Genomic DNA, 26,530 nt, shown 5'->3' with positions numbered 1-26,530 from the left:
CGGTGCTAATGACTCTAATGTAACCCTAGTAGGTGGTCACTGAGCTAGACTCCAACTGCTCAAAGCTGTGCAAGATCATTTTTTAAATCACTTTTAGTTTCTACTAATTATAAGAAAGCTATTAGCACCATGAAAGGAGTTCATTGTAGAAAGTGAGATTTTATGAGAACCTACAGTGCAAATAAATTTCTACTATCATCATTGCTGTGAGGATTTAGACATACCTATTTTCCTCTCTGGTTCTCAGTTTCTTCTGTGAGTTAATATTTTGAGGTCAGATGTTTTCTAATCTCTTCCATTTCTGTGATTCTACCTCAATTTATGTTATATATTATGTTATATTCAATTATATATTACACATACCTCCATTTCACACATTACATCATATGATGATATAATAGATACAAATTTCCATTTGATGTTTGTTGAAACAATGAGAGTATTATACAAAAAAAGAAACAGGGAATGAGTTTTAGGGTTTTTTGAATATTTCTACTTTTTATAAACTGAGGAGGCTGTTGGTTTTATTATGTGTATCAAAATATTTGCAAGAGGAAAATACATAAGAACTCAAAAGCTCATGATAATCTGGACTCTATTAGGGAAAAAAAATCTACTGAAGGGCAATTATACAAAAGCCATTAAAGGTGAACCTCTATTTCTGTAACCAAAACAAAATTTAGGTTACTGTTAGGTGTAGCAGAATACATAAAATTTTTGGTTTCATAATTTGAACAAAAATTACACAGCATATTTAAATTATTTTTGCTTCTAAAGGATTGATATGATAATTTTTAATTTAATATTTTTAATTTTCCAATAGGAATAAAATTTAATGAACATTATTGTTTCATTTGGCAGAAAATTAAAATTTTTATATCAGAGAGCAAATGCAACAGCTGAGAGCTCGAAGTCTATTGATTCATTGATTCTCATCTTTCATTCTTTGACCTTCCAGGTGCCTAGAAAAGTGTTGGTGTTTGATTCCTCTCCTTTTAGGAAAACTTATAGGGAAAGGACAATATTTGCCTGTGAAAAGGAGAAAATATAATAACTTTTTCCCTTAACCTTTGTAAGTCCATACTTGGGAAACTTATGTTACAAAAGAAAGATTCATAAGAGAAAAACAAGCAACTTCATTAGCACACACAATGCACATCATGCAGGCTTACATATCACCTTTACCAAAGAACAATGAATGTTAGAGAAGTGACAAAACAAAGAAAAAGCAGTCCCAAGCTCCTGGAGATAGAAAAGTGTGAGAGAGTACATTTTACTTGGAGGCATTAATGGGGGTAAATAGGCTTGCAGATTCTTCTGGTCCTATCTCTGACCTGGTAGGGGATTATCCATAGGAAAGGAGAATTTACATTCAGTTTTCAGGTAGAAGGAGAAGAATAAGAATCTCTACTGCTTTGGGGAAGTCAAGAAATCCAGATACTGTCATTCCCAAATACAGCACCCTGGTATCATGATTATTTTAAGTTAAAAAGAACTTGAGAGTAACAGGTGCTACTTGTCTACTTAGAGTCTGGACCTACCAAGGAGGAAAGCAATCACCTCCTGTCTCTTCCTTGAGATTTTATTAACTAGACTTGTAGTGCAGAAGGATATACTGAGGTCTGTCAGCCTACTTCCACAGATTTTGTTACACACTATTGTCTTCTACTTTGGCCCCACTCAATATTCCAAAGAGAACCATTGTAATCTATTGTCTGTTCTCCCAGCCCAGTGGGCTTTGTCCTAGGCCATTACTTGTTTCTCCAAGTCTATTAAAATCCACCAAAAATCATATGCTAATCCCCTAAAAATGGTCTACATTACCCATTCTCCCTTTTCCCTGTGGAAAAGGAATATCTCAATCATGTTGGGTTAGTAGGTAGTTATGCTTATATGATTACCTTCATGCACATGTTGCACTTGTGTGTCTTTTCTCCAATTCATCGGTCTTTGTCAGTTTATTCCAGTGAAACATTGAAGGCTTTCCCATCACCCTACAGTAGGCAGAAAGCTCCCCTGAATATTGATTATCTTCACCTCAACAATCTTTCATATTTGGAAGAGGCACACTCTGGTTTTCTTCACTTGGAACATTTATAAGCTTTTGTTTGTTCATATATCTAGAGAAGAATTTCTACTTCCAGCTATGAAGTCACCCAAGTTGGAGGCTCTCTCCTGACAATGAGAATAAGCAACATAAGCCACATAACCATAATTTTTAAAAAAATCTCTTCAGATATCTAAGAACTCAAAGAAACCCAAATGAGCTAAATTCTAAATTCTAATTGTGATGAGTCCTTCACTATAATATTGTGAAGTACATGTTTGATCTTTATCCAGTTTCCTGGTACATAGTTTCTAAAACCCTTGGTATCTCTGAAGTGATCAGTCTATTTTATGCTAACAAGATGGCTGATGGTTCCAGCTCCTGGATCACTGTAGTATAGGAGCTAATTAGAGGACGTGAAGTTTCATTTCTCTCTTTCCACGTCTGGGGAAGAGATAGGCTGAAGCTTGAGTTGACTGACAACAGACAATGATTTAATCACTAGTACCTGCGTAATGAAACCTTCATAAAAATCCTAAAGGACAGGGTTCAGAGATCTTTGAGGTTGTGAAGACATGGAGGCAAGAATAGTATGCTTGAAGAGGGCATAAAACTTCCTTACCCCTTCCAACAAATGCGGTCTTGTATACTTCTTCATCTGGGTGTTCATTTGTATCCTTTAATATGTGCTTTGTAGTAAATCAGCAATAGTAAGTGAACCTTTTCCCTAGAGTCTGTAAGCTAATGGTGAAACCCAAAGAGAGGATTGTGGGGACCTCTGATTTGCAGACAAGTCAAACAGAAGTTGTGGAATCTACTACTTGCAATTGGTCTCCGTCTTGTGGGATTGATTCTTTAATGTGGGGTCTATGCTGTCTTGAGGTAGATAGTATGGAGAATTAAGTTAAATTGAGGACATCCAACCAGTGTCAGAAAATGGTTTGTGTGGGAGAAACTACATACAATTTGATGTCAAAAATGAAACATTAAGACTATTGAGAATATAGGGAAAAATATTTGTTTTTTTCTCACATTATACCTTCCTCAGGGAAAAGAGACCCATGGCTATAATCCTTCTTAGCACAGTATCAGTAGTAGTATAGAAGAAATATCTCATAAATTGAGTGGTGGAGAAACTTCCAAATCTGTGTGTGTGTGTGTGTGTGTGTGTGTGTGTGTGTGTGTACGCCCGGAAGATCAAACCCAGAGGTGCTTTACCACTAAGCTACATCCCCAGCTCTTTTAATTGTTTCGAGACAGGTTTGAGATAGGGTCTTGCTAACTCAACCAAACTGACTTCCAACTTCTGATTCTGCTTCCTCAGCCTCCGGAGTTCTTGGGATTACAGGCCACACCCAGCTTCCAGTCAAAATTTTACCAAACTTAATGCCAGTATATCAGCCAGAGTGGTAGATTAGAAATTGCAGTAACAAAAAGCAATCTGTATCTTCCTACCAACTCTTTCCCATGGACCTCCACCAAGTATGACAAGTTAGTAAGGCTGGGAGCAGAAGAAGAGAGGAGAGACATTCACAGAGGCCTCCACTCATTTAAGGTAGGAACCATTGAAGGCTGGGGTGGGAGAGTGGGGAGAAATTGTTTGGAGGCATTTCAGTGCTCTTACCAGTCCAGATCCCATCCTAGACCCCAGTGTGATAGAGGTTGTGCCATGTTGGATCTTTTATGGTTACACCTCTTTGGTTTACAACCATGTGCTCAGCCATAACTACCAGAATAAGAGCTCTGTGAAAGAAAGCCTGCACCTGCAGGCTATACTAGAGAGCTGGACAAATTTCCTAGCACTCTGGACTTAAAACAAATTCCTTTAGGAAAACATTTTACCAAATGTGGGTTGTTACTATGATAAATGAGTTCACAGGACAGAGACTAAAGGGGAAACTTGCCATCTGTGGGTTTAATTACTGATCTCTGGGACAGGAAGTAAAGAGGAAAAAAATTTCTAAAAACTTGTCCATCTTTGTCTTAGTGCATTTGTCTGCTATCACAAAACTCCTTAGTAATTTATAAATCATAGTGATTCATTCTGGAGATTGAGAAGTCCAAGAAGAAGGTGTTAGCAGAGTTAGTGTTTGGTAAGGACTTCCTAGATGATGCTTTAGTCTGTGCTCTTACATGGTGGAATGACTTGGGGAGCTGCTCCAAGCCTCTATGTAAAGGCACTAATCCAACCCCCAAATAATCACCTCCCAAAACCCCACTTCTAATTCTATCACCTTGGTGGTTAGGTTTCAGATTTGTTTTTTTCTTTTTTTGTATCAGGGATTGAACTCAGGGGTGCTTAACCACCAAGCTACATCCCCAGCACTTTGTGTATTTTATTTAGAGATAGGGTCTCACTGAGTTGCTCAGGGCCTCGTTAAATTGCTGAAACTGAACGCCTCCTGCCTCAGTCTCCTGAGCTTCTAGTATTACAGGTGTGTACCACTGAGCCCTGAGGGTTTCAGATTTTTTTAAGAGGAAAAAAATAACAACTATCACTTGTGGAGGACAATTGCCTGTGGAAGTGGAAAGCTCATCCTGCAGACTGAGCCTCATTGGGCCAGTAACACATCAAGTTCAAGTGTACCCAGGTGTCAGGTCAAAAGCTGGCCCCACTGTAAAAATGATAACAGTCAAAAAGCCAGTGGCTAGATGCTCTAGCCATCTTGTGATTTTTTTTTTTTCATTCATTCATCAACTGTCTTTCTGATATGCTGGACAATTTTCTAGGCACTGAGGATTCAGTAAGAAAAAAATCAGTCTCTGAACTTTTGAAGCCTCCATCATAGCTTGAGAGAGAAAGACAATAAATCAATAAGTAAATGAATCAATAAGTAAACGAATAGTCGATATGGAAATAATAAAAAATACATGAAAAAATAAGATAGGAAAAGGAGATAAGACAGGAGTGGATTTGAAGAACTTACGTGGATCAATAAGAAAAACATAACAGAAATATATATTGTAACTCATTAGAAATATAGGCATAAGTTATAAACAGACATTTCACAGGAAAAAAAAAAAAAAAACCCTGAATTCCAAATAAACTTTTAAAATATATCACTGGTCTTCAGGAAAATAAAAATTAAAACAATAGAAACCATTTTTTAAGGTTTCATCAGAACAATTTATAGTATGAGAATACCAAGTACTGATAAAGCTGCGGAATAACAGGAACTCTCATCCTCTGTTGATGTACTGTAAAAATTGACTCAACCTCTTTAGAAGATGGCTTGGTATTTATTGAAATTAAATAGAGGCTTTCCAAGAAAATTCACTCCTAATACTAATTTCTGTATTAGTTGGGGTAAGCTACACAATGCTTTGGGGAACAAACCCAAAATTGCTTCAAACAACAAAGATTTATAAGTTGACCTGTGACCCTTTCTATCACTATCATCTTTACATGGGTATCTCTGCTGATGGAAAATCTGCTGTGTGAAATACTTCCAGGTACTATAGAAGAGAGAAAAGAGCAAAACCTCTCAAAGCTGATCCCAGAAATGCCACACATCACTTCAGCCCACATTTCATTAGTCCAACAAGGCCATACCCAAATTAAGTGGGCAGTGAAGTGCGATTCTAACAAGAGCCTTGACTAGAAACAGAAGCAGAATATATGAAAACAGCCTGAATGACTCTTTCAGATATTCCCTAGAGAAATTCTTGTGTGTGCATACCAGGAACCACACACAAGATTCCAACTAGCACTGTTTACGAAAGCACAAAATGTCCACCAACAGTTTGGGATAAACAAATTATGTTATGTTCACAAATGAAATACTAAACAGCAATGAAAAAATGTACTATAGCTATACATATTAGTATGGTTAAATCTGCAAATGTTAAGTGAAAAAGCAAGTCATGGAAGCATAATGTGTGATTCATTATATAAACTGCAAAATCAGGAAAAATCAAACAACATATTGTGTTGGGATACATGCATATGTGGTAAAATTGCAGAAAAGCTAGATTATGACTAAAACGTAGGATTTCGATTGACTCTGAACTGGCAGTAGGTGGTAGAGGCAGGAGGAGATTAATGGTGAACACACACATAGGGCTTGAAAGGTACTGGTTATTGTTTGTTTTTTAAAGTTAGCTAGTGGTATTTTATTTATCTGTGTGTGCATGTGTGTGTGTGTGTGTGTGTGTGTGTGTGTCTGTCTGTCTGCTCAGCTGGCATAACCAAAGCCTCACAGATTGAGTAACTTAATAGAAATTTAATTCTCAGTTCTGGAGACTAGGAATCCCAAGATCAAGGTGTTGGCCAACATGTTTCCTGATAGGGGCGCTCTTCCTGGTTTGTAGACAACTGCCTTCTTGCTTTATCTTCACATGGCAGAGAGGCAATCTCATATCTTTCTTAATAAGGCAATTAATTCCATTCAAGAGAACTCAACTCCCATGACTATCTCCCAAAGGAATCATCTCCAGATATCTTCACATTGTAGCTTCAACATGAATTTTGGGGAGACACAAAATTTGAATTCATAGAACAAGTGTATATGTGCACACATGTGTTTATATGTGTGTGTGGTATGTACAATATATTTCTCAGGAAAAGGTTCACACTAAAAAGAAGGGTCTTTTAACCTCAGAAGATGGAAAGACCTTTCATATTTGTGGATAGGCAGAATTAATATTGTCAAAATAACCACAGTACCAAAATGTTCTACAGATTCAATGCAATCCCTATCAAAATACCAATGACATTCTTATTTGGATTAGAAAAGACTCCTAAAATTCAAAGGAATGATAAAAAAGAAAAAAAAAAAACCTAGAATAGCCAAATACGAAGCAACCATGTTGGAGGCATCACAATACCTGATCTCAAATTATACTACAGAGCTGTAAGTAATAAAAACAGCATGGTGTTGCAATCAACAACATGAAGACTAGGGAATGCAATAGAAGGCACAAAGATTAACCCACATAGATACAGTCATCTGATATTCACCAAAGGTGCAAAAAAAAAAATATATATATATATATATATATATGTTGGAGAAAAAAATAAACTTTTTAAACAAATATTGTTGGGAAAACTGGATATCCATATGCAAAAGAAGAAAACTAGGTCCATATTTCTCACCATGCTCAAAGTCAACTCTAAGTGGATCATAGACCTAGGTGTTAGACCAGAAATTTTGCAACTGCTAGGAGAAAACAGGCTCAACACTCCAACATATTGGCACAGGTACTGATATCCTTAACAAGACTCAAAAGGCTTCAAAAAATAAAACCCAGAATCAGAAAGTGGCATCAAATTTAAAAGCATCTTCACAGCAATGGAAACAAGATCATGAAGAAAGAGCCCGTAGTATGGGGAAAAAAATCTCTCCTAGCTACTCTTCTGACAGGGGATTAATACCCAAAATATATAAAGAATCCCAAAACCAAAACATACACACACACACACACACACACTAGCTCAATCAATAAATGGACAAATGGATTAAACAGATATCTCCCAAAAGAAGAAATAAATGACCAAAAATATGTGAAAAAAATATTCAATATCCCTAGCAAACAGGGAATGCAAGGCCAAGAGACTGACTTCCATAAATGGTCAGTTAAGGAGAGAGGAATTGAATGTTCCTGTGAAGATAGCTGACTGTTATTGGAAGGTCCAAATCAACAAAGAACATTTTACACCCTGAAAAGAATCTCCTCTGTCCTGTTCTGTAGTTTGATATGGCTTAGTGGACATCCCATACTAAGCAGTGTCTGAGAAGGTAACTTGGAGGACATTTGAAATCTGCCCTCAACAAGATTAGGGTTCCCACATAACATACAGCATTTTCCAGCTGTTTTCAAAATGTTCTGTGAAATCAGCACAGATGCAAAAGAGAGTAGAGTGGGCAGGAAATGTGTTAATTCAGCATGGTATTGACAAACACATAAACCTAAGGAACAGAATAGAGACCTTAGAAGTAAACCCATAAATCTACAATCAACCAATTTTGACAAAGGTATTAAGAACATGCATTGGAGGAAGAACAATCTTTTCAATAAATGGTGCTGGGAAATTCGGATAATCCACATGTAGAAGAATCAAACTAGACCCTTATATTTCACGAGTTAACAAAATCCAACTCAAAATATATTAAAGCCTTGCTCATTTTTCTCTCATTAATTTGTTTCTTATAACAGAGGCCTATCCTGAATATGAACTTAAGACTACTGAAGAGAAATTGTATTTCCTTGCTAGCAAGTACTTGAATAAATCTACTTCTAAGCCAGAAGGGCAATTTTTTCTAACTTTTATTTCATTTACTTTTATTTTTTAATTTTTCGTGTGGTGCTGCTAAGGATTGAACCCAGTGATTCACAAGTTCTAGGCAAGCACTCTGCCACTGAGCTACAAGCCCAGTCCCCCAGAAGAGCTACTGAGTAAACGAACTACAATATCTGCTACAGGACTTTACCAAGTTTACATTAAATTAAGTGCATGACAGGCTGGCATGCCTGAGAGAGAGGCCCACAGTGCTGGAGTGAAAACAAACATATCCTTCACAGACTGCATTTATTGCAGAATCTTAGAACTTATATTTTGCAATTTGGAGAGGAGTTTGGTTTGGCTTGGGCAGCTGAGAGAAGGAACTTGGACAATACAGGAGATTGAATGGTATGTGACCCAGCTGGTCATTTGTGTTGACTTAAAGCCTTGTGGAATGTGGAGTTTTAAGCAGAAATGAGAATGACTTCACAACAAAAGTTTTATGACTCTAAGGCCTATGTAACCAAGTATGGGCCAAAGTAGGAGAAGAGGCCATTTTCCCCAACTCTGTATGGTATGCTATGTTCCAAGTTGAGCGGATTTTGGAGCCTCTAGAGATAATGGATTTGGCTGGGCCATTGGTATTCTGGTGATGGGCAGAGACATATCCCAAATGCCTGAGGATACTGAAATGTACATCAGAGCCCAAGGAAGACAGCAATGTAAATACTTCATACTCAGCTGGTTATAGACACATATTAAATCTTTCTAGATATCCTTGGGAAGACACAAAAAATTAATGGGCAATATTTTCAGAGCTAATTTCCAGTAGATAAGTTGGTGGCAATTCCTGCTATAGTAATTCAAACATACAAAGGAAATGTAATCTACTTGGTTGTCTCATGGTGTGACAGGCACAATACTTTCCATAAGCAAATACTCAACAAATTGTAGTAGTGATAATAATTGTTCACATTTATTGAGCCCTTACTAAGGGTCAGATGGTTTCTAAAGCACTTCACGTACTAACTCATTCTATCATCAAATAGGCCTATGAAGTAAATGTTATTACTGGCTCTCATTGAAACTGGGGGATAGAAAGAGAAATAAGAGAAAGTTGAATTAGGACTCAAACTCATGCTGTCTCAGACCATATACCCTGAGTACTGTGTATCAGGCACTTTAATCATTTACTCATTCTAATGACTTTATTACTATTCCTATTTTATAGGTGAAGAAATTAAAATATAGAAATTTGTAAGTGGTGAAGCAAATATTCACTTGACTCTCTATGTTCTACCTATGATAGTAAAAACTGGTAATTACATTGTTCCCATGAACCAAAGAATTGTGACCTCCCTAAAGCAGGTGTAAAAGAAAAAGTGTTGAATGATCTTTTATTAAACTATTATGTTAGGCTTAATAAGAAGAACTTCTGGTTTGCCTGGGGGCATTGTCATTCCAATGCCTGGAGTGATTGAGAATTAACTCTGCCCAAAGTAAATCCATACCAGGCATTGCAAATTGGGTGGCATGTTAAAATCCAAGCTTTCAGTTTTTCATTCACATCTCCAACAAATCCAATCACAAGGCCTTTATCTCTTTATTATCTCTCCAGGAGCAGAAACATTGTTTCTGTTCTATTATCAATTTCATCTCTAGTTCCTAACTCTGTTATAACACTAACACTTCTAAACTTCTCACTTCATATTAAGAGCTTGATTTGCTTTTGTATACTACAGGAATGTTTGCTCATTCTATAATAATTCATTCAACAGAAAGTAAATGAATGCTTCCCACATGCCAGCCACTCCTCCTGGCAATGGACACACAGGTGAAGACAAGAAATACCACTTTCCCTTATTAACATTACATTTTGGTTAACATTTAGCAAATTAATATAGCATATAATTTAGTGTGGTGACAGAATACACTAAACTATATACACTAAACTAAACAGAATAAGAGAATAAAGAGTAGTTGACTATGTTAGATGAAGAAGCCATCCACAAGAAGGTGACATCTGATGAACAACTGAATAAGGAGATGCCTTTTGCATGGGAGTTCACTCAAGAATTCCTATATTCCATCCTGCCAGTCTGCTCAGAGTTTATGAATCAATGAAATGATTTCCAAATGGGTAAAAACATCAACATTAGATAAATATTGTGTTGAAAGTATGTAGATTGTGCATCTGATCGTAGGATGATAGCTTAAAATTATTGAGCATGTAAATATTAAGTAAGTGAATAAATGAATGGTACTGGCATAGTCCCTCGGTAACATCTGGCAGAACTGATCACCCACCCAGTAGCATAAGCCTTAAGGGGTAAAACCTGGAATTCATGGCACAGAGCATCACAAGCCAAATCACCATATAACAGACATGAAAAACTGTAAATAATACAGTAGGGGGGAATACTGGCTTTGGGGTTTGTCAAAATCTTGCTTTAGCTCTTTTGGGCTCACAGATATAAAATTCTACTCTCTGAGCTTCCCATGCTGTCTTCTCTCATTGCCCAAATTGTACTTTCTCTACTCTTTCACATAGGCAGAACTGTTGCTTAGGTGCTTTATGTTTTTGTGTTCTCTTAATTCAGACCAAGAGCAGTCTTCAGATCCTCTTTCAAGAGTCATGTTTCAGACAGAAGTTTGCAGTACATGATGTACCAGATACCATTCCCTTCCATGTCTTATAATTAAGAAAGACTCCTATCAAGGATTCCTTTGGTGATGCATGTGTAAAGATGCAAAATAAGGTCAGAAATGCACCCTTATGGAGTTTCTTCCATATATGTCCTTGGTTACAAGAGGTCAAGAGAATTAAGAATTACATGTAACACTAGGTTTTCCAGGTCCATTTTAATCATTATAGGTACATCTTCAGGGTCTATATATACCTACAATATACATCCTTTTATTAGGAACAAAATATCAGTTAGGAATTAAAGCCATTACATAGGCACAGTTCAAATATCAGTTCTGTACTTCTTCCCAAGCTATCACATCATAACCAATCGTAAACCTCCATTCACACTGTAGAGAGAGCTATCTTCCCAGTACCACCCTGAAAAACTGTGATACCCATGATAAATTTTCACAGTAATTTGCAGACAAAATAAAGGCAAAAACTCTCAGCAAATTAAAAAGTACTGTCAGTCAGGTGTGATGGTGCATGCCTGTAATCCTAGCAAGCCAGGGGACTGTCAGGAGGATCACAAATTCAAGGTTAGCGTTAGCAATTTAGCATGACCCTGTCTCCAAATACAGAATAAAGGGTGCTGGGGATGTAGTTCCGCGTTAAAGCAACCCTGGTTCAATCCCTAGCACCAGTTTTTGTTTTTTGTTTTTCAAAAACAGGGACAAAAAAAAGGAGGACCATCACTTACCTTGTAAAGTAAAATCCATTAACCCATTTTGTCTCATTATCCCAGAGGTGTAACATGCATGAAAACGTAAATATAGTATATGATATCCAAATAACTATATAGTAATTAGAAAAATATAATTATAAGTTATAATGATTGGTGTTAATTAATATAATAATTTATAAGCTAGAGATTATGATTTTTAACCTATTTTAATGCACCTGTGTCAACTTCTTTGAAATATTCACAGAATTGGGCTGGGGTTGTGGCTCAGCAGTAGAGCTCTCCCCTAGCATGTGCAAGGCACTGGATTTGATCCTCAGCACCACATAAAAATAAATAAAATAAAGGTATTGTGTCCAATTACAACTAAAATATTTTTAATATAATATTCATAGAATTGAAAATTTGGGATTTAATGGGTTAGTCTAGTACCATAGAATGAGAAATATGACTGAGTGTATCAATTTAGTCACATACACAGAAGTGTAAATGGAAATAAATTATAATTTTGTTTTTTGTTTTTCTTCTAAGACCTGGGTTTTCAGTTCATTTTCCAATTCTTATTGGATGCAGTCATCTCAATAACCCGGGCTGTGTGTAGCTAGGCTTTTGCCAAGCAACCCCTCATTTTTTTCTCAAGGAAGAAAAAATTGTCAATAAATTGGAGGACTCCTGAGTATGGAAAATATTCTGGAAGATGCTCCCCCTACTCTTTTTGTTTGCTTGTTTCTAAAAGAATGTTTAATGGTCCTAATTGTGGGGCTGAGTCCTGGTGTTGCTGTGAATACGCATCCCCAGCTCTTACCCACCCTCTTGTCCCTGGTCCTCTCTTCCCTTTGCTGCCTCATGATGGCTACTTCCTTTTGACCTCTGCTGGGAGATCCCTCTTCTAGCATCTAGAGGATTTGCCTCCTTCCTCATACATCTGATTGGCCTACTATAATTTCGGAAGGTGTTAATTAATTGGCCTACTAAAATGTTCCATAAGGATCTTAGGCTATGTCACTCTCAAAGGATTATTAAGATTTCCTTTCTTCCCCTGCCAGAGACAGCACATTCTGACTTCAGGTCACAATTTTACTTCATACGTTCCCCAAATCCTTTTCCTACCTCCTGGTTCATTAAAGGGGAACCAAAAAGATGTCATAAGTTAAGAGAACTACTCAAACTTACTTTCCAACTAAGGGCAATCCTGAGGTGTCTGTGTTCCCGCTAGTCAAGTGTGATACCTCTCAGAAGCTGCTTCATTGGAAGCAGTAGATTCTATTCTGAGTTGGTGACTCTCACCTCCCAGGACAGCTGAGGGTAACAAAGGCTATTTGCTGAATTGTCTGTTTCAGGACAAGAACATTGCCTTTAGGTTGAAGCCTCTCTTAGTTGCTTCTCTAGAAAGTTTTGGGTAATCTTATATTTATCTTATATTTACATTCTTAGTTCAGCCAAACTTAGAAGGAAAGCACTGTTACCATTTGGGTCATAACACTTTAATTCCTTTCTACACAACTTCTTACTATGCTCAGCATATGTGGGACACCTGAAGGTCATCTGGTTGGCACTCTCAGCCATTCATTAGGAACACACACTCAAACTGTTTATATTTGTCTTAAATTTTATTTTCCAAGCATGAATTATTAAACTAATTTGTCAATCACGTGAGCTCCACTCACAACTCAACCACCTACTAGTAATTTTTTAAATTACCATATCCCAAATATTAAGACAGAATCTTACAACATTTCAAAATTTCTTAAGTGTCATACACCTGATGGGTGTATTTGTTGTGGTTGTGTTAGTTTTCTGCCTCAATCTGTGATAAACTTATAATTCCTAGCACTTGGGGACCACGAAGATGATGTATTACCATATGATAAGATAACAAGGCCAATAGATTAGGGAAGTGACCACCCTAGAGATCAGGGAAAACCATCCCAGTGAGGAATGCTCCCTAGACCTGAAGACAAGGTAGAGACACCAGAGAAACGTTTACTCCACACCAGCATCTATGATGCATTCCTTAGGATTAAGATAGCTCCCTTTTAAACAGAAACTGTTCCCCAAGTAGAGATTGAGACATGGCTACATGTCACTATACAGGGTCACTGGGCAGCTGTTAAAAAACACAAATGCTCAGACCAACCATCAGAGGGTTGGTTTGAACTGGTCTGGGTAGGACCCGGTTGTCAGTGTTCTTAATAGCTCCTCATCTGTTTCGAATATGCAGTCAAGTTGAGAACTGATGTGCTAACACAGTAGCTTCAACTAATTCCTTCCTTAACAGATGTTTATTGATACAGGAAGAATATGACTCAGGATATATCTGATGGATGCTTTCCTTGGGAAAAAAAGAGTGCCAACAGGAGGAAAGGGGAGCTAAAAGTGCAGTTAGCTAAAGATGTATTTCTACTACAGAATTGTATGAGGGCTCCTGGCTTTATTTCCTGGCTCTATGACAGCAGATATGTCAACTCAATATTAACAAATTACTGCTTTTGTTACAAATGAGATTTTAGGTTAATTTACACAAATTGGGACATTTTTAATTGGTTTTAGAAGTCAAAAGACCGATTTATCTGACTTTTACAGTAGACAATGATCATGGACTGCCGAGTTTCCTTTCTATTGGAGAAGTGCTAGTCACCTGCTCCATATGGCCCTGGTGGGGTTCTCAGCCCTCATTTGCTGCCTACATCGCAGTAGAGGTAGGTGTGTGACCCAGGCTGCTCCCTAGATCTTGCAGAAATATTGCTCCAAGCTAAACTCTCAGAAATGGAACCACCATGCTCCAGGATACACTTATTTTCCATTTAGGATATATGTCTAAATGCCCTCCAAGGTGGGTGAACTTACATTTTCATGGTAAGTGATTGAAAATGTTTACCTCTTCAACAATAGTAAATCATCAAACTTCCAAAATGTTTATCTATAAAATTTTTAATCTCCCTAAGTATTTACCTTAAAATTTAAATCTAAAGTACACAAATATTTCTTGCAGTTGTTTTATTTTGCATTTTTGGGACTATTAATGAGATTATTAATGTCTTTTTTACCTTTATTGAACATTTTTGTATATACTTCTGTGAAATGTCTTACTATATTTGACTACTTAACTTGTTTTTTGGAGTTAAGTCAATTTTTTTCCATATTTTTACTGGTGCTTCATAATTGTACATGGTGATGGGATTCATTGTTATATATTTGTACATGCATACAATATAATGATATATTTTGGCTAATATCATCCCCCAGTATTTCCCCTTACCCTCACCTCTTCCCTCTCCCTGATCCCATTCCACTGTACTTTTATTTTCATGACATTTATCCCTACCTTTCTCTTCTTTTTCTTCTCCAGCTTTCACATTTAAGAGAAAACATCTGACCCTTGACTATTTGAATTTGACTTATTTTACTTAACATAATGTTCTAAAGCTCCCTTTTTCTGCAAAATGACATAATTTTGTTCTTCCCTATGACTGAATAAAACTTCTTTATGTGTATATACACCACATTTTCTTTCTTCATTCATCCATTGACGGACCCCCTAGGCTGGTTCCATAGTTTGGCTATTGTAAACTGTGCTGCTATAAACACAGCTATGTATGTATGGCTATATTATGAAGAAAATATTATTATTATCATTGTTACCACCAGTAGTAGTAGTAGTAGTAGTATGTACTTGGGATTAAAGCCAGGGGTGCTGCGCTATATCTCCAGTCCTTTTATTTTTCATTTGAGACATGATTCCACTGCTTATGGCCTTGCTAAGTTGATGTGGCTGACCTCCAACTTGCTGTCCTTCTGCCTCAGGCTCCCAAGTTTCTGGGATTACAGGCATGCATCACTGCACCAGGCTGTAGTTAGTGTTCTTATGGAGGACAATTTGACTAAATTCTTGACTATATCCTGAGTTGCTAATTATATTTGTTAAAATTTATTCTAAAAAACTATAGTGTTAGTCATTTATGTCAAGAACTTCATCGCAGCACTGCTTACAACTGCAGAGAAAAAAAAGGGAAATAATAAATGCCCAACAATAAAAGATTTGTAAAATATTAATGATAAACATAAAATTATCATATATGATAATATGATAGGAGATGACAGTCCTAATAGATTTGTGGTTAAAATATAACATCTAATATGATCCCTTCTTTGTAAAAGTAAATTATATATATATGCATTTTATTTACATATTCAAAAATCTTTTTATTGCAATTTGCACTGAAATTTTGCCTAAGATCCATTGACATCCTGATGTTATAATCTACAAATATAGCAATCTAACAATTAGTAGAAATTATATACTTTAAGAAAATTAATGGTATTAAGATTTCCCACAGCTGCTTCAATTTTGTGTTAGGAGAAGTAAACAATATCAAGTTTAACCCTTTCCATGAAGCCTTTGAAAAAGACTTTACTGTTAATTATGGATATTATTATAACACATTGAATCAATGTGTTGGAAAAACAGCACACACCTGTTTGTTGATAATTTCTTCAAGTTCTTGATTCCTACTGGGTAATCCTTAATGATGTTCTGATTTGAGGTGATTTATCACGATCCTCTGAAAGGAGAACCTCCCATTGGTATGCTCAAGGTAACCTCTTATCACAACTGAACCACAGCCAGTATGTGGTCTAGGATAAGTGAATAATGCCACAATAGGCTTACCTTGTTAAGAGGAAAAAAAAAAAAAAACACAACATTTCATCAAAATATTAATGGTCATTTTTATTCAGATAATAGATAGTTCTCTGTTTCTTTTCTACTTATTGCTTCTACTGAGGGAAAGTATTATATAAAACATAATTAACTCTATCCAAAGGTGCAGTAAACTGTTCTGTGAATGTCAGATGATAGAGTTATTTATTGTTCTCTGAAGACATAAATTAAATCTTGAGTAAACATATGTAAGGCACTTAGACAAGATTCTGGCACATGGTGTGTTCAAACTCACGAATATATTCATTTCTTCTATTCAGCATGGTAGGCAAGATGAATAATTTAGCATGAGATCTGATCCATTTCTGTTATATGAATCTCAGTCACAAATTTAAGTTTCTAGACAGTAGAAATGCAGAACAGTATATATTCTTTTTAAATATGTTGGCAAGCACCTCATGTTTCTCTCTTTGAATTCCTCCCAATACATTAATGCAGATAACAGATTTTTGGCAGTCCCTAGCTGTGTGTGTGTGTGTGTGTTTGTGTGTCTTTATCTAGATACACAATATCAGAAACTGAAAAATTGAGAAAGAAGTGTCTGAGCCCTAGTGTGTACTTGAATGACCACTCCAGGCTTGGCTAAAAGTCTAATGCATTATCCATCGCTCCACAGAGCTGGTTACTAGACCCAGTGCGTACTGGAGATACATATTCGCTAGTGCTTTATATTTTGAGGGTGGGTTCAGACACTGCCTCTAATAATTCTTCCCAGACTCCCCTTTTCCTTACTAGAAATATTTTATCATTTATATAGTATTGAGCATCTGTGCTTGACTGATTGGGACTTGGAAGATAAGTGATTCCTAAAAAAAGAGTCCCTGCTGCTAAGGTTGTCAGATATTTAACACTCGGAGTGTGGGAAGTCTTCTCAGGTGACTCTGGCAGAGTCACCAGATGAAGCCTAATGAGTTTAGCGTAGTTTCTTCTAAAACATAAAACAAAACAAAAAACACTGAAATAACAGACTAGAAAATTTTCCAAAGAATATGATTCTATATTCCAAATGAAGGATGAAAGGTGTACCCTGGGCAACTTAGCACCAGAAGCCCCTTCCAAATCAGCTAAGACCAAGGTAGACCTAGCTCCAACTGCTTCATGAGACTCATGCCACTCACAGGGCAGTAAGATCTGAGATTTATTGTGAGAAGTGGCTAAATGATTCTAGTGGTGCTAGTTCCCACTCTGGAATATTGGAAATTCAATAAGGCCCTGGTCTCCAAGGTCCCCCAACCTGGATGGGGAGCTCCAGTGAGACTGTGCCTGGTAGTCAGACTTGAAAGGGTGTAGCAGTGTAGCTCAACTCTGCCTAGCATGGCAGGCCCAAATGTGTTTGGATGTCTTGCATATTTCCGGCTCCAACTTTATTTCCTTTTCTCTCCATCTTTGATGAAAAGGGCAAAGAATATTTAGATGATGACTCAAAGCAGTCATGCCATCTATTCTTATCTATTAATTCTTACTTCTTTGTCACTCTTGTCATCATCCTGGCTTACATACACTTGCAAGCCTGAAAGTCTCCTTTAGGGTCCAGGTAAGTTTCATACAGTAAGAGATTTTCCTTAGGACATAAAGTCAGAGGCTCAACAATCACTGCTGCACAATTTTAAATTAGCACATGTCTTCCAGTTTCTCCCCTCAGATGATCTGAGTCCCTGAACAACTCTAAGTGATTGCCACCTTTACTTGTGAAACTGGCTATTCCTGCAAAGTCTCTGAGGTATGTCCTAACCATTACTCAAAGTCCTTTGTAGTCCATGTCTGAGTGTGTTTCCAAGTTTAGGGAGAAAGTGACTAGATAGTTGGTTGCTGTGCCTGAGCACTGCTGGCCTCAAAGCATAATCAGGTACATGGATCAAGTACTCTATCAAAAAAAAGATACCAGATTGGACTGGTCCCCATGTCCACCACTAACTCTCTGCCCTCTGCAGAAAGGACTTCAAATTCATAAGCAATTGGGAGTCTTTTCATTAATATGGAAATTTCCAGATAATAATTATTAATTCTCAATTTTTTATCTCAAGAAAGACATCTCTCATCCACTTGTGTCTTTCCTGTGTGTGGTTGATTTACACACTACCCTGTATAGTCCCATCCCTTATCCTGCCTCCCCATCACCCCTGCTGATTACAGCTCTCCCCTCATGTGCAACATCCTGGGACTTATTTTCCTCCATTTGAGTCTGATTGCTTTCTTCCATGACTCTTCAGTTCATATTTCTATTTTTTTTAATCTTTAGAGGGCAGAGCAGATGGGCAGATTGTGCATTCTAAACATTAGTAATTTCTATTCTATCATATATACATATCTAATCCTTCATTATTATTGTCCCATCTTTTTAGGTGACAATCTTATTTGGAGATACAAGGCCATGTAGTATGTGAATATAGAAGCATGGATTTGAATTCCTTGAATTCTGTCTGCTTGCCTCATGCTGCCTCCCCAAACAGCAGGACAGGTGACCACTTCAATGTGGACCACATCCTAGTTTTCATTTTGATTTTGTTGAAAGATCTTCTGTCTTAGAAAATAAACTAGAAAAAGTCCTTAATGGTAAATACAGTTAGCTAAAAAAAAGTAGAAAAATTCCAAATTCCAAATCATATTCGTAGATTGTCCATGAATAACTTTATAAGATACTCAAATGTTTGCATCTAATCATCCCTTAACTGTTTAATTGAGGGGGAATAGTTTGTCTGAAATTTTTTCATTAGTCATAAACAGAAAAACAAAGCAAAACCCAGGTTTCTGCTCCGTCCTGGGTCAAAACTGTAGGGTATTTTTATTCTGAGGAAGGTACATACCACCCTTTGAAAAACAGTGAGTTGTTCTCTAGCACCTAGTGACCAACACATAGTGAGCACTCAATAAACACTCTTTGAATGAAAGTATGTATTAGACTTTTTTACAAAACCACAATTTCAATAATATGATTGCTGATTCATTACTTTTTAACTTTTAGAATAGTAGCCTGAATTCCTTATTGTGTCTAAGTTCACTTCCAAACTCATGACATTCATTTCCTTGATTTTAGTGTTACACTAGGAGTACACTTACCAGTTGTGATTAAAGATTTTGGTTCACTCACAGACATGCATGAGGAAAGGGAGAGAGATTTTCTTCAACATAAGTAGAAAAAAACAAGGAGAAAAGTTAAAGAGGATACAGGGTTTATAGGTCTAAGAAAACAATTTAATGACTTATGAATTGGAAAACTGAAGAAAATGGGAGGGTCCAGCATAGGCAGAATCAATTTATGCAGGAAGAAAAGGGATGGTGGAGAAAATTTGGGTCACAAAGTTCCCTGGGCAGATCCCTGGAATTGCTGTTCATTTAGAACAACCTATTTACTTAATAGAGTAAGTGGTAGTGGTAGGTGATTGTCCCAGGAATAAAGAGGAAAAAAGAGGTGACAGTAAAGAGTACATACATTATAATGGGCATCCAGGTCAAGATTTGAATCATAACAACACTCCGGCCAAACCTGCCATCCTAGGCTTGGACACATCAAAGGATAGAGAACCATGAACTTTGGGAAATGCCCATGAATGGCCTGTTGGTTCTGCCAATGAAGTTTTCCTTATCCTGAGCTAGCATCTGCTTTCTTTAAAAATCCACCCATTTGTTTTAAATCTGCTTTGTTAGATGCCATGTAGATAATGTTTGCTTGCATATAATCATTTAGTACTTCTTTGAAGACAGCAGTCTTGGGTTCTTGGGTGTAAATTGGTTACTATTAATTTGTGGATTGTCTCTATTCAGCTAACAAATATAATTTTGTCAGGTCTTATGGCATGCTTAACCTCCCAATCAAAATAATAACACAATAAAAATGATGACATCTTTTGAAGGGTTCCTAAAAGCCAAGCTGTGTTTTAGGATGACAATATTGTATGGTGAAAGACAGCTTATGTTTTCCAAATCATTTTAGTAAAATAACTATGCCACAGTGTTACGGATCCTCCTTTCAAACATGTACAACAAGGTAGTTTCTCATTTGGATGTTTAATGGTATATTTTTAGGGTAAAAATAATTTGGGCCCACCTATTCAATCTCATTTGTCATTTTGGTATGACTTATTCAAATATGAAAAGATAACACTTTTCTAAAATTATGCTTCCATTGTTGTTTTGAAGTACTCCAAGAAACATGCTAGCAATAAAAAAACAGCCTCTCTTGATATTTCTAGTGACTTCTTTGCAGAAGGCTACCTAGGGATTTTATTTTGCTATCAGAATAGAAATGATTTAATTTTAATTTTTCAAAATTGTGAAATATATCTCTCTTGTAGGACAGCATATTGTAACAGCATTTTGATGTGCCAACTTCTCTAGGATGAATCAGTCTCTAGAACTATGCTTCTAGTGCCCTTCCAGATAGGGTGAGCAGTGATGTATATTCTCTCAAGAGAGCTGCAGGACAGAAGGGAGGAACTGTTTTATAGTGTATAAACTCCTCTTTCCATCATTCAGTTAAACACTAATCTAGGCTTTGCTGTGAAACGATTCTGTAGTTGTGATTAGATCCCTGAATCAGGTCATTTTAAGTCAATCAAAAGAAGATTATCGTGGAGGGACTCACTTAATCAGTTGGAAATTCTTTAGAACAAGACTTAAAATCTTTCCATGAACTCAGAGGCCACAAATAGCAGCTGGACTTGCAACTTCTCTCCCTTACTCTTGGAGCTTTCTTCCTGACTGACTCCTATGGACAATAAGCTTTATCTTGCAACCCTGGGCCTCCCAATTGCTCATGATTTTCCTGACTTGCCCCACAGCCCTACTACTGCTTTAGCTAATTCCTTGTAAATTCGTATGTAACTCCTGCTGTTTTTGCTTCTCAGGTCAAACCTTGACTGATACGCATATGAAATATATATTTATAATTTTAAAATATAAAAAATGAAGTCCTTCTACTCATTATTGACCTAAGCTAAGAAATAACATTCTCTTAAAAGCCTCATGTTTCCCTCTCTTTGTACAACACTCCTATTCTAGAGGTAATCACTTTTCTGACTTTTAAGTTAGTCACTCCCTTTCTTTCCTTCTTTATTCTTAATACATATATGTGCATCCTTAAGTTGGTTAGTTTTGGGGAAAAAAATGAAGATAGTAGAAATCACAGACGTAACTGTTTAAGAAATGGGTAATATCATCACAATTAGATGGCAGCTTCTACAAGACAATAAGTTAAGCATAGTTGCTGGATTATTGTCCAGAGAAATTTGTGGGCAAGGTCCTGAATGTACTTTGGAAAGCAAAGGGCCTGCCACAGGAGATCTAGGGATGTAAAGGCTTCCATTACAGATTCCCAATCCCTGTCTCTCTCAGGTCTAGAGATACCTGGTGTTCATAGGTCTACACACTAATGAAATTCTGTTTGGAAAAATAAGTTGGTTCACAGCAGTCTCCACTTGCAGCTTAAGATTTGTTGCTCTTAGGCCAGTTACTACCAGCTTCTTGGAATTTTTCACTTACTTTTCTTCATTGTTATTCCTAATCTTGTAAATTCGTGTTTAAAAGAAAAATCCCTATACAGCATGCAGTGTTAGTGGGGTTTTGGATGAAGTAAAATTGGATGCATGAGTTTACCTGACCATCATTTCTTCTCAAATTAATCATATTTTCAAAAAAGTTCATTGGTTCAGATTTTGAAAAAAGATATGAAAAATTTGAACGCACAATGTATATTGTATTTCAATTCATTTCCTGTCTCATCTATTAGTGGGATGGTGCTGGTATTGCTAAAAGGGAAAGACTGGGGTTGCACAGATCTCAAGGAGAATATTGGTATTAATTTCAAACATGTTAAGTTTGAGATCATTGTGAAACATCCATGGAAAGAAAGTAGGTGGGTCAGTTTTCAATCTAGAAGCCACAAGAAGAACCCAGACTAGATTTAAATTTAAGAGCTAATGGCGCAGAGATTATATTGAGAGGGGGTGATACATGAAAACAGAAGATTTTTAATATGATAGGATTTTTTCACTGAAATGTTTTATCAGTGAAAACAGATCTCCGAGGGTTGTCCCAGAGCAGAATACATGTGTACCAAGGAATTCTGACCTAGAGATTCCTACTGCGGAGGAGCTAACCCACCATGAATAAGTCATTTAGCAGCATTCCCCATTTACCTGTGCTTTTAAAATAAGTTCATGATCCACTTGGCCAAAGTGACAGGAATCATGCTATGAATGGATTCAAAAATAAGCACAAGGATAGAACCTCAACTGTCCTGACTACTGAGAAGTGACTGAATTCAGGATAGCTCTTGAAAACAGAGCTCACAGGATCTGTTGATGTATCAGGTAAGAGGGGATAGGGAGGGATGTGCCATGAATGACTGCAAGCCTTTTCAACCTTAGCCAAATAGTAATGTCCCTTACTTCAGGATAAAGAGAAAGTTTGGGGTGAGAGCATGATGTAAACTCAATAGTGAGATGACCCCTCCCAGACTCTAAATCCTCAGCAAGAGAGGAAAGGGACATCAAATTCATTACAAAGGCAGTGGCAAAGCCAGATGAGACTGTTGCTGGCCACCATTGTCATTTCTGGCTGCACTCATCTGGCTCACTAACCAGGTCTACTTCTCCAGCTTTTCATTAATTTTGTCAGCCTGGGTAGTCTTCCATCACTTTCCATAGAAGTACATTTAACCAGGTCCAGTTGCAGTTGTAACTTGATTGACAGGTTGGGGACCCTACTGTGAGGAACTTATAATCAGCTGGTGGTGGAGGGACAATACATATCCTGCGGCCTAAGACAACCCAACTAACACAAGTTAACTGGGGTTTTTATAACATAAAATGTGATGTATTATGTGACAATGAGTATAAAAAGCTTGCTTTACACAAAACTGCAACTCAGTAAAAGAATTCTTGGTGTGTGTGGGAGAAATCATTAAATTTTCTCTGCCTAATTCTGAGATTATACTTTTTATTCCTTGATTTATTATGTTTTCTCAAAAGCTACCTCAATTTTTATGTGTATGTGTAGACAAAGACAGAATATGTATTAATCAATCAATCTTGGAAGAAGATGATAACTCTACAAACCTTTTGAAAGATACCACAGGTCATAAGGAGGATGATAACCCTCATTGTTGAAAACTTATCTCTGATATGTAATTTAAGAATAGCTTGCTTAAACTTACCATAACTCTCACTTAATTTATTATCAGTAGAGATGTTGAACAACTGATCACCTTTCTTCATGACAAGCTCTATGATAGTAAACAATATTTAATTTTATGGATTATTAACTTTCCTGAGTTCCTTTGTAATATATAGGACTTTCTAGTGCATTCTATTTACTTGTAAATCAATCGTTTCGAAGTGTAATGATCCAAAATAAAATAATTACTAAAAGAATAACAAATATTCTGCCTTCAAGTACATACAGACATATTTGCATATTCTGGAAATGTCTTATTTTGGTAATAGGAGTTGTTTTTTTCTAACTTGTAGAATACTCTTCCTGCTTGCAGAAAACATCTTCACCATGTCAGTTCATCTTGAAAAGAATAGCTTTGTTCAACACCAAAGGAACTGGTCAAAATTTGTAATGTTTCTGCTTCTCGTAGAGTGGGGATGGTAAGATACCAGAGAGTCTGGCTCACTGGTTAAAATTAGAGAAATGTGAAAAGCATAATGCAGGAAGTATCCTTAGGGTAAACGTGTTGAAGAAAGGGGAAAAGAACCTTTAAGAACCCACAAGGATTAAGAATTATTCTTCATGGCACCCTAATCTCAAAAGATACTCTGTGCAGCTTCACCCAACCTAGTTCTACTTAACACAGGGGAGGAGATGGAAGGACAGAGGAAAACACATCAAACAGCATCACCAGCAGCACTGCAGAGACACTGAGGAAAGTAGCACCTGGGGAAGTGGGAGCAGCATCTTCTGCAGGACATCAGGGAGGGCTGGGGTGAGATTTACATCACTCCATCATCCCCACCCTCAACTCAGCCCCAGTCACTCCAAAATTTTAATTTAAAATGTATAGATTTCCAGTCCTGCAAAGAAATCACTGATTTATTGTTGGGTTAAGCTGACATAGCAGTGAAATAGTATGGCCCATTAACAAGATTACTTGGAGAGAAAAGCTTTTAAAAGACAATTCATAATTAGTTCTGAAATTAATCCACTGTCCTGATGTGACAGATACGACTGATCCATATTTGAATAGTCAGGCATCAAAATCAGCGATCACCATATTCATTTCCTCTGCTGCTCCATCATTGAGATTCCTGAAGTAATTTATTTCCCTGGCAGCATCACAATTTCTGGGGGAAAATAACAACAGGGCAATTATGTTTTTACTAGCATATTCCAGATATTCTCTCTCTCTCTTCATAAAATATAAACAATACAGTAAATAATACTTTTCTTGACATTGCCCCAACAATAATTCTTCATATAATTCTCACACTTTCACAGATAAAGAGTGCTTAAAATCAATCACTAAAAGTTAATGAGGCTTAAAAGTTGCCTGCTTCAAAATACCTTGATTTTCTACTGAGAACATTCAGAAAACAAAGTGTTCATCATAATAACTCTGTGTGTTTCCTGCTGATATCCAACTGCCCATCTGGCCTTTGGGTAATGAAGGCCTATGGAAAGGACACTGCCATGGTTGCTCTGATAATGCTCTCCATGGTGTTTGTAACCTTTTCCCACATTCCATTCCATATCCTCTCTGCTCTTGGCCAGAGCCTCAGCTGGTTTAAGTCCTCTGTTTGGTAGTGTGACCCAGTCTTCCTTATTGAAAGGTAAGTGTCAGGATGGTTTCTCTGTGTACGTTTACTGTAGTTTCTGTTAACTTTGCCATTTGGCTCAGCAAAACTAGGAGGCAATCAGAGGGTGTCCTAAATCTGTTACATGATCCTTGCTCTGATACTTAAGCAGAAAAATGATATATGCTTGATGAGCAAGACCCTCATCTCTAACCAATTATCACTTTTTAGGAGGTCCCTCATATCCAGTAGTATTAAAAATCACAATGCGATGAAGTGTCAGTACCAACTTTCATTCCAATCTATCCCCTGATGGAAACATTTCTCCTTGAGTCCTAAAATAATAGATCAAGTAAAGGACAAGGTTACAGGGAAGTGAAGCAAAACATTTTGAGCAGATCATTAGCACAACAGCGAGGGGACCATTCTCACTTTTCCCTTGGTTTCTGGATGCCAGGTATCCGCTCTATAGAAGAAGAAGAAAGAAAGAAACAAAACCTAGCACTTTAGATTATTTACTGGTCTAGGGCAAAGACCATACCTTCTATGAAAGCATCAAGTGGTGTCTTAGTATATGTTTAAAACCCAGATATGAAAACTAAAACAGCCCTGAGTTGTAACTTTTGCTAGTTTATGGTATAAATACTCTTGCCATGTCTGACATCATTAAATACCAAATTGGGAAGAGATGGGCAGAAGCACATCATATAATATTTTGACCATAAAAATACAATAAACATAAATAATTTTATCAGCACAGGTAGTGGCAAAATTCAGTAAAATAATTAGAGTGTGAAAAATTTGGATTACTTTTGTTTTTAATATTATTTAATTTTAAGTTTATATAATTTGACTTTCAGTCATGACTGTGCTTAACAACTGGCTATAAAATGGAGCGCATGATTTCTGTAAGAGTACACAGAGGTCTGGTTTATAGATCATTAACTTATTAAATGGTGGCTATTCTTCACTAGAACACTTACACACAAGAGTTTCTTGTGGCTTTTTAGAAGAGGTCCCCCCCCCCCCATATCTATCTAATAAAAACTGCTTCCTTCAAAATGTCTGGCTAATAATCATATTTTTTCTGTTTGGAAAAGGAATGCTGCATGTATTATGTCCTTTCTGGCAATATAAAAGCAAGAGAAGGTCATCATAAGCTTCCCAGGGAGAAAGCTACAGCAGTCTCTACAAGACCTGTCCACAAGGTCATCCACAGGCTCTGAAGTTCTGAACAGACCTTGGTTCTTCTACCCAGGAGAGGTCTGGGTAAGAAGATGTACCTTCCTAATTGTTAGCTAGGAGAACATTCTTAATTCAGTTTCAGAATGTTTTTTGGAATAATCACCTAATCCCTGAGAGATAACTGATAAAAAATGAAATATCTGTGAGATTTTTCAGTATTAAAGCCTGAGATCAGTCCTCTCTGCTTTT

General features: G+C 36.9%; 1 long non-coding RNA gene across 2 annotated transcripts; it reads left to right on the top strand.

Annotated features, from left to right (window-relative positions):
- The first annotated feature begins 3,462 nt into the window (after nt 1-3,462).
- Nucleotides 3,463-26,311, top strand: LOC306665844. 2 transcript variants are annotated; one of them, XR_013765121.1, is made up of 4 exons: nt 3,463-3,602; nt 17,991-18,081; nt 18,704-18,819; nt 26,197-26,311. It is a non-coding gene; the product is annotated as an uncharacterized lncRNA (long non-coding RNA). The 2 variants fall into 2 exon arrangements; XR_013765122.1 differs by lacking the exon at nt 26,197-26,311 and having other exon boundaries at nt 18,704-20,994.
- The last annotated feature ends 219 nt before the right edge of the window (nt 26,312-26,530 follow it).

Source organism: Sciurus vulgaris (assembly GCF_902686455.1).
Source record: "Sciurus vulgaris genome assembly, chromosome: 7".
NCBI lineage: Eukaryota > Metazoa > Chordata > Mammalia > Rodentia > Sciuridae > Sciurus > Sciurus vulgaris.
Note: the sequence above shows the minus strand (reverse complement) of the source record. Positions and strands in the feature narration are given on the sequence as shown.